General features: G+C 39.2%; 1 pseudogene; it reads left to right on the forward strand.

The window, feature by feature from the left end:
* Positions 1-9,840, forward strand: part of LOC119515249 — a 43,159-nt pseudogene extending 33,319 nt beyond the window's left edge.
* Positions 9,841-10,350: the final 510 nt, after the last annotated feature.

Genomic DNA, 10,350 nt, shown 5'->3' on the forward strand with positions numbered 1-10,350 from the left:
TATCATTCCCATCATTCCAGAAAATTCTGTTGGACCATGCTGTACTGTTACATGTATTGCCTTATTTAAGCATCACAACCTTTGTAAGGTAGGTGCTCCTTTCACTCTCTCTTTTTTTTTTTAAGGTTTTAAAATCTCCTTTCATTTTAATTTTACCGTTGAGGAAACCTCTCCCACTTTTCTTCTGTGCTTCCTCTTTGCCTTCTCTGAGAATTCTCAGTTCCCCTGGGGATCAGGAAACTAACAGGGTGGATATATGTGGAGTTACCAAATATTCTGGTTCTTCTCTTTCTTCCGGGTCCCCCTTGTTCCGGGTTGGTAATGCTGCCATTATGCAAAACACCAGAAATGGATTGACTTTTATAAAGGGGGTTTATTTGGTTACAAAGTTACGGTCTTAAGGCCATAAAGTGTCCAAGGCAAGGCATCAACAATATGGTACCTTCACTGGAGAAAGGCCATTGGCATCTGGAAAACCTCTGTTAGCTGGGAAGGCACGTGGCTGGCCTCTGCTTGCTCCCAGGTTGCGTTTCAAAATGGCGTTCTCCGAAGTGTCAGTGTCAGCTTCCAACAGCCATCTTCAAAGTGTCTGTCTCAGCTCCTGCTAGCTATGAGCTCCTACTGTCTGAGCTTTTATAGGGCTCCAGTGAACTAATCAAGGCCCATGCTTAACGGGCAGGGCCACACCTTGAAAATTATCTAATCAGAGTTATCACCTACAGATGAGTGGGTCACATATCCATGGAAACAACCTAATCCAAAGGTTCCAACTTAATCAACACTAATACGTCTGCCCCCACAAGATTGCATCAAAGAACATGGCTTTTTCTGGGGGACATAATATATGCAAAGCCTTTTTGGGCACATGGCAGGATTGTACTTCCTGATTTCCTTTTTGTTGAGTGAACTATGTGACTTGTGCTGGCCAAAGAGTTTAAGGCAAAGAGCCATGGTCCACAGCTGGTACAACACCTCTAGAGCTCTTTTCCTTCTGACTCCCAGCAGGACTCCAGGTGGCAGCTGCGCCAGTGGCCTGTGTTCCAGCACAGAGCTCTAGCTCACCCATGACAGACGTGAGGCCTCCAGCAATGATTCTGTGGCTGAGATCATGGCATAACCCAGCCTGCGCTTACAGATATTTACATATGTGCAAGAGATGGCAGTTCTAAGACCATTAGCCTCACAGATGTGATCAGTACAGAGCACTGGAAATTGAAACCCATGATTTCTTTTCTCCTTTCTGCAAATAAGAAATTTTTTTTTTTTTTTTTTGCCACCAAAGCCCTGCAACTTGGTTGGATGCTCACATACCTAACAGTAGTTACCATAGCCCTTTACTTAACTCATCAGGAAAACTGGATCTCATGCTGTAAATATGTATGTATGTATTTTTAGTTTAATGAAGAATACACTTCTCTGATGAAGCAGAATTATAAGTTGTTTCTTTAGAGTGACAAATAAAGCAAATCACATCATCTTGGAATCCAAGAGACACTATTAAATGAGCAATAGTGATATCAGGGATTAAAAATTCCAATATGGCATAAATCCAGGCATTAAAAGAGGTTTATTTCAGGCATGTTCATTGAATTCAACTGTCTATAGGGAGTAGTGATCTTGATTACTGTGATTACTAAAGGCAAAGACATTTTTGAAAGGGATGGTAAATACTCTACATTATTTGTAGTTTCTAGTCCCTGAGTCCAAATTGTTAACAGACAATCCACTAATTAGCCAATATGAGCCTATTTAGAAGTAAGGCAAGGAACACAGAAGACATGTAGATCATAGCCCTTGTTCACAAGGAACTTACGGTCTACATGAAGAGACCAAAGTAAAATGGATAAAATAATAGTGGATCATACATGGCAGTAAAAATGTAGATACTTTCCTCAGCATCTCTTGCTTAGACCATGGCATTATTTGCTCTCTGTGTCCTTCTGTGACAGATCACATTGTTAGCTCAATTACTTCACTTCTCCCTGACTCATGCCCTTTGCCAGGTAAATTTGTGGTTCTATCCTCTAAATGGCTGGGGTCTGTCTCCCCACTGTTTAACTTTGGGTTGTCCATGCGATTTGCTTTGGCCAGTGGAATATGGGAAGAAGTTATGATGGGCCAGTTCTGGGTTCAGGCCTTAAGAAGCCAATGTGTTTCCACTTGCCCATCTGCCATCACAGTGGAAAGAACATGCATCATCATGAAAGTAAAGAGACAACCTACAGAATGGCAAAAATGTTTGGGCACCGCATATCCAATAAGGTGTATATTATCCGGAATATAGAAAGAAATCCTACATCTCAACAACACAAATGCAAACAACCCAATTTTAAAATGGGCAAAAGACTTGAATAGACATTTTTCCAGAGAAGCTATACAAATGCACGATAAGCACATGAAAAGATGTTCAACATCATCAGCCATTAGGGAAATGCAACTCAAAACCAAAATGAGATACCGTTTTACAACCACTAGAATGGCTACTATTTTTAAAAAGTGGAAAATACCAAGTTTTGGCGAGGACACAGAGAAATAGGCACACGTGTTCACTGTTGGTGGAAATCTAAATGATGCAGCTGCTGTGAAAGACAGTTTGTCAGTTTCTCAGAAAGTTAAGCATAAGAATTGAAAGCAAGGACTTGAACAAATATTTGCACACCCATGTATCCATTTGCAACCCATGGTCATCAACAGATGAATGGATAAAGAAAATATTATTTATAGTGGAATATTATTCAGCCGTAAAAAGGAATGAAATTCTGATACATACAACAACCTGGGTGAAACTTGAAGACATCACATTGAGTGAAATAATACAGACACAGAAGGGCACATACTGTATGATACACTGATGTGAAATAATTCAAATAAACCAACTAATAGAGTCAAAAAGTACAATACAACTTACCAGGGGACGGGGTGGAGGTAGTGAATGGGACTTAATACTTAATTGGTACAGAGTTTCTGTTTCGGATAAAGTAAAAGTTTTGGTAATGGATGGTGGTGATGGTAGCACAACATTGTGAATATAATTAACACCACTGAATTATATCTTAAAGTGTGGTTGAAAGAGGAAATTTTAGGTTGTATAGGTATTACTAGAATAATTTTTTTAAAAAACCATAGGACTATACAACCTAGTGAACCTTAATGTGAATTATGGATTCTAGTTAATAGTAAAATTATAATAATATTTTTACATCAATTGTAACAGAGACACCACACTAATGCAAATTGTTAATAATAGGGAAAACTGTGGGGTAGGGGAGGGGGAACTCTGTACTTTCTGCATGATTTTTCTGTAAACCTACAGCTTCTCTAATAAAAAAAAGTTCCTTAAAACAAGAACATGCACAGGTTAGCCCATTGGTCCCAAAAGGAGGATGAGAGAGAAATAGAACTGAGTCGAGTCACGCCAGCTGAGCCAGCCAAGATCAGTTGACACTTAGCCAACTCTCAGACTCATGAGCAAATAAATAATTTGTTTTGTGAGCCCTGGGGATTGTGGGGTGGTTTGTTACACAGTAATAGATAACTAACACACACTCTATGTTAGGAACAGCCAACTCTCAAAGTATTACTTTACTGCACTTAGTTATTCATATGTTACACACTGAGTTATTCATATGTTATATCTCTTCTACCGTACTGTGATATCCCACTGGGTAGGGAATGTGTTGTTTTCATCTTTCTATCGTCAACACCTAACCTGGGCCTGGCACACAATGTGCTTATATACTAAATGAGTAAATGAATGCATTAAAAAAATAAGTGAATGAGGCTGCATGGATTTTGGTTTTAAAATTGTCTTTATAGGTACAAAAAATTGAGTTATGCAGGGATGAAGGGAGAAAGTATATGAAACTGTGTTCAAACTTTTAACACTATATAAATCATTATACAATTATATTTAAATAGTGTATAAAATTATTGTGCTAGTATATGTACTATTACAGCAATATCTTTTATATCTCCTCCCAAATAACCTACCAACCAACACAGAGCTTACCCACAAAACAAAAGAACTTTTCAGATATTGATTGATCAAAAATATGTGTTTTAAAAACTATTCAGTGGGTAGGAATTCTTTATGTGAACTCATGGGGAAAGGGATTTGATTGATCTGAAAGGTTGCTTGGCTCCAAGGAAAATGTTTTCACTCATCCAGAAAGCACGTGTCTCTTCTCCAAAGACCAGGGCCCTAGCACAGCAGACACCAACAAACCCTCAGAGAGGTTGTTTCAAGACAGCCTGCGTCTGCATTAAGACAAAACAGCAGAGGGTAGTAATCAAGTAAGTGGTTACACAGGATGACAAAACAATCTGCTCTCTACCTAAGCAAATATGTTGGAGATGTGGAAAGAATATACAATGGAATCTTCTCTTAAGTAAAAAAGTAGATTTCAACATAGCACAGTCACACTGTTATCTGTTTTATGGGTGTAAAATTTCATAATATCCCTGAAATAAAAACATGGAAAATCGTAAAAGATTTTCAAAGCAGTTTTGACAGCTGTTTGCCCTTCTTTTCCAGAGTGTTAAATGGGCCCACGTACATTACTGAATTTTAAACTGAAAGAATAATGTGGAATGCTTGAAGTAAAAAAAAAAAACAAAAAAACCCAACAGTCTCTGATGATGAAAAGAAATGCCAAAGTATTGACATTTCTGTTTCATAATTTTAGAGAAGTATCTTCCCTTTTATATTGCTCTGTCTTTAATAATCTACTTAATGGCAGGTTAAAACAAAAATGACTTGAGATGACAAAACTCAGAAGTTGTATTTTAATCAGGTCATATTCCTTGGTGTATTCGTTTGCCAGGCTGCTATTGCAAATACCAAACAATGTATTGGCTTAAATGATAAGCATTTATTGGTTCCTGGTTCTGGAGGCCGGAAGTTCAACATCAAGATACCAGCAAGGCCATGCTTTCTCCCCCAAGACTGTGGCCTTCTGGTGCTGGCTGCTGGCGATCCTTGGGGTTCCTTGGCTTTCATCTCTTCCTAGTGTCGCATGGTGACATCTTTTCATTCTCAGTTCCACTGACTTTCAACTTCTGGCTCTAATAAGGCCTCCATTCCTCCAGATCAAGGCTCATCCTCATTCAGTTGGGGCACACCTTCACTAAAAGTAATATCTGCAAGAGGTCCTATTTATAATGGATTTGCACAAAGGAATTCAGATTAAGAACATGTCTAAATTGTAGTACATAATTCAATTTCCCAATCTGGTTTGTTTGCTAAAGTAATACATTGAGATGGTAAAACAAACAAACGAAAGCAAAACACTAAGAGTTTTATATGGAAAAATAAATCTAATTTCCCACCCTACATCTGCAATTCTTTGTCTCCTCCCCAGAGACAACCAGAATTTCCAGTTTCTAGAATAACATCCCTAAAATAGTCCATGTATACATAGCATTTTATATCTTTTAAAATTTTAAACAAACGGTAGCTTTCCAACATCTGCTGCTTCATATCTTGCCTTTTCCATGTGGAAAAAAAATCTTGGAGCTGATTCCATAAGTGATTTGCATTTTAACAGGATTCCTCAAAAAATGACGAAAACATGGGAAACCAAGACTGTTCTGAGTCATTTTCATGTGAAATAGAGGCACAAGCTTTCCTCCTTGAAACTGTCCCAGCCTGTGTCTGACTTGCAGGAGCTGTACATGTGGGAAACTCAAGGAGTAGGAGATGTGAAAAATCAACTGAAGGCATATCCTATAAAGCCATCAACCCTGTGAACATTAATTGCATTAAAAAGTTGTGCTTTGTGATAATAATTGATATGTCACGATTCCAAAGTCACTGTTGGAGATTATGAAGGACAGGAAAGTAAAGAGCACGCTTTAACAGTGTAATTTTAACCCAAATTAAAATAATGAGACATGATTTCATAGCCACTGGTTGGCAAAAGTTTTCAAGTCTGATAACACGAAGTGTTGTGAGGGTGTGGAGAATCAGAAACAGAGGTTATCATGCTCTGCCCATAGAAGTGTAAATAGGAATAATTACAATAGGGAGACATTTCACAATACTTCATGAAGTTTATACATACATAATCTCAACTAACAAGCATACTGCTATGTATATACCCATGCAGAGTTCTTGCACATATGGGCCAGCCCATGTGTACTTAAGTATGTTTGTTGCAGCATTGCTTGCAATAATAAAAATGGTATGCAACCTGATTGTCCATTCAGTGGGGAAATGGTAAACTAAGATTTATGCATATAATGGAATGCAGGAGAACAGTTCAAATGAATGTATGAATTAGAGCTACATTTTTCAGCATGGGAAAATACCAAAAACAGAATGGTGAATGAAAAGGGCAAGTTGCAAAAGTACACGTAAAATATGATATCATTTATGGTAGACAAAATGCACACACCACACTCCCCCTGCTGAATATATCCATGCCCTAATTCCTGGAAGCAGTGAATATGCTACTTTATATGGGACTTTATAAAGGGACTTTGCAGAGGTGATTAAATTAAGGATTGTGAGATTGGGAGATAATACTGGATTATCTGGATGGATCCAATGTAATCACAAGGGTCCTTATAATTAGGAGGCAGGAGGGTCAGAGTTAGACAAGGAGACTGGAAGATGCTACATTGCTGACTTTGAAGATGGAGAAAGGGAACCATGAGCCAAGGTAGGCAAGCAGCCTGTAGAAGCCAGGCAAGGCGAGGAACAGAATCTTCCCTGGAACCTCCAGAAGGAATGCAGACCTGCCAACACCTTCGTTTTAGGATTTCTGGCCTCCAGAACTGTGAGATAAAAAATTTGTGTTGTTTTAAGCCACTAATTTTGCGGTAATTTGTTACAGCAACAATAGGATACTAATCTATCTTTTAGTTGGATTCATCCAATGGGAGGCACCAGCAGGAGGGAGGGCAGGAGGAGAGCAGGTTGGGTATCCATTGTGACCTCCCCCTGTCCCCTCCCTCACTGCAAGGCTGCAGGTTGGCAGAGGCTGTGTGTGTGTTCACAGAAGGGCACAGCTGCTGTCAGTAACCCTCTCCTACAGTGGCAGGTTTGTCTGCGTTCTGTAGCTGCTGCTTCCCCTTTCCCCTCCAAGCCCAGGTGTGGTTGCAGCTCCTTCTGGTTGCTAGCTCCCAGGTGCTTCACCATCCATTGCTGAGTTCCCTTATCCCAGCCTACTTGTTTGCAAATAGGATCTTTATTAAATGATCCACCGAGTACCCCATTGGAGTGTACCTGCCAAGATCCTGACTGAGGCACATATGGGACATGTGGGAAAATAGAAAACTGTGCTTGTTAATGACACAAATTCAGTTCAGGAGACAGGTGACCTTTGTGAAAGGAAGTAGAAGAGAAGAAAGGATTGGGGGTGGGGGGTGGGGCCTTTACCTGTTTTGTAAATTTTATTTAAAAAAATAAATAAATAGAAGAGATCACTGCAGAAGCTACTATGCAAAAATGTTTATGTCAGTTAAACCTACATGGTTAACACACAGGTATCGTATTATTATAAGTTTCATTGAAAATTAAAAAAAAAAATTCTTTTAATAATAAGTTTTAGAAAGTGAAAGGCTTTCTCTTGATACAAGATGATCACATGAGGCCCAAGGCAAATTGCCCTTTAGGGAAAGTTCATCTCCCTCGCCCTGGATCCTCTCTTCACCAGTACGTCTTCCAAAGACACAAGACAGTTCTGCACAAATTGGATGAGGCAGTTCTGCCCTCTTTCCTGGAAGCTGTAGGAAAGTGCAGAACTGCAATTAGAAATAGGACACCTGGGGAGCAGCAGGGTAGAATTCACCCCTAATCCATCTGGAAGGTGTCATGTGGGTGACAGATGAGTGTTACTAACAGAACAGTTCCTTCAAGGCTAGTTCTACAAATTATTCCTGTTAACCAAGCCCTAACCTCAGTTGTTTCCATGTTGCTAAGGAATTTGCTGATGCAGTTGAACATAGACACAAAACAGTATTGAAAATCGCACAACTGTTCAAATCCTTGAGTAAAATGCTTGTAGTCTCTAAATTTTAGAGGCTATAGACAAAGCCTGCATTGTGTTAACTAAGGTACAGCTACACAGCATATGCATGTGTGAGTGTGTGTATGTGTGCAAGGTTGTGGTTTTAAGGCTTTAAAATATTTTGATTACTTTCTATTATATTTACACAAGTTACATCTACTGCTATAAAAAAGTAAACAATACTGACATATAGAGTTGACAGGACAAGTCTGCTTTGCTGCCTCACCCAAGTTCCCCCTTTCCATAGGAACGAACACACTGCTGTTAAAGAGGCATGTTTTCTCCTAGGCCATTTTCTGTGCATGTATAGGCAAGAACATGTAGAAACATTATTTTTAATATTAATGTTATGATGCCATACTTGATGCTCTGCAACCTGCTTTCCTTATCTAACAATATGTAAGAAGAATGGGCATTTATTGATAACTTTCCACGAGCCAGGTACTATTCAAGATGTTTAACATGTATGGACCCATTTAAATTATCATAAACCTGAGATGGCACATACTATTATTTTTCCCGTTTTACAGATGGGGAAACTGAAGAAGCACAGACAGCTTCAGTGGCTTACCCACGCCTTACAGCCCAGAAGTGGCCACGCCATGATTTGAACAGAGGCAGGCTTGTGTCAGTCTCGCTGTTTTCTCCTGTGCTACGTTACCCTCATCGTCAAGACCTTGCCATATTACTACATATAGACCTTCCTAAATCTTTTTAGGTGCTTCACGGTTGTCAATAGAATGGGTAACCATTTAACCGTTATTCAACATTTGTGTTGCTGCCAGTTGTTTGGGGATTCATGCCCCTTCATGCACATATCTCTGGCCTAGATACCTAAAATTGGAATTGCTGAATCAAAGCATATGCACACTTAATTCTTTTCTGAAAAGGTCCTGCCAATTTTGAGTTCCTTCTAGATGTGGGGTACTATCAGCTTTTAAATTTTTTAAAGAGTATACACCCTCACAAATTCTGGATGCTGCCAATTTTTTAAATGCTTCCTAATCTGATAGGCAAAAAATATTTCATTGCTTGTTTTAACTTCTGTTTCCTTGGCTATTACCAAGGTAATATAAAATGATTAAAATTCTTTTTCTGCTATACATAGTGCAAGAATTTCCTCTTAGTCTATCCCGTTTTTTAAATTTGTTTTTGGCAACTTTTGACTCAAGAAGTGTTTGATTTTTATGAAGACAAATTCATCAGTCATCTTTTTTTGGTTGCTGTGGTTCTCCCTCCCCAGTTTTAGAAAATCTTAGTTTCTTATTTTAAAAAATGTACATATGTAATACATGTGCATTCTAGAAAATACGGACACTACAGATAAGCAAAAATGAAAAGTAAAAATCAAATATAATCCTATCCCCCAGATACAATGATTGTTAATGGTTTGGGTATGTCTATCAAAAATTTAAGTGTATGAACAGATATGTTATGCACTTTTTTTTTTTTTTAAGGAAAATAAGGTCACTTTAAAAAGATTCTGATGGAACTGTCTATCAATGTCTCATGTTTTAAGACACTCGGGAATGTAGGGTAATTATTATCTACCAAGGAAAGCACTGGGTCCTTTACCAATCTGAGCTATAGACGTGTGAAGGGGACTTTTCCAGCGGCTGGTAAAATCTGCTTCTTCTATTTCAAGGTGAGGAGGATACTCAGAGAGCACAGAGAGCCCCGTTTGTCTGGGAGGTGTCTCTGCCGCACCAGGACCCGAACCCGCCATCCACAGACGTTTCCGGTCACGCCTCGTGTTGTAAACGGAGAGTTGAGGCCCCTGAGCTCTAACTCCCCCTCCCTGCACCGCAAGCTTCGTCTGAGCACTTAGCCCCAAATGTCACCTGGAACTTTGCCTGAGCCCCCAATTCTCACGGGTCTCATTTGCGTCTCGTTCCAGACACTAAAGAACCTGAATATAAAGTTTCCATTGTTTTCAAAGGGGACTCTTCACTGACTGAACTCCTGGGTTTGCTAGAAAAATATATAACTGAGCCACTAAAGTTAAAGAGGGAGGGCATTTTTTTTAGTGGAAAAACAACCAAAACAATGCATTTTAGGAGCATTGTTTGCTCTCGAGTCCAACTACTGCACAAACATCACCATGGCAATGTACAAGGAAAGAAACGCAATCATTCCTTGCTCCATTACCACCTGATTTCACATTTTTAATGCCTTCCCCAAGGCAGAATGTTTAAAGGAATTCAGTTTCCTTCTCCCCTCACCCCAAATTGCTCAAAGAAGGTATACTGTGCTAGTAAATTTCGCTGGTGTATATTAGTTAATTGCTTCTGCTAACATCATGCATATGCTTATTTCTGTCTATGCAATTGTCCCCTGT

The sequence above is a fragment of the Choloepus didactylus genome, chromosome 19 (genome assembly GCF_015220235.1).
Source record: "Choloepus didactylus isolate mChoDid1 chromosome 19, mChoDid1.pri, whole genome shotgun sequence".
Classification (NCBI taxonomy): domain Eukaryota; kingdom Metazoa; phylum Chordata; class Mammalia; order Pilosa; family Megalonychidae; genus Choloepus; species Choloepus didactylus.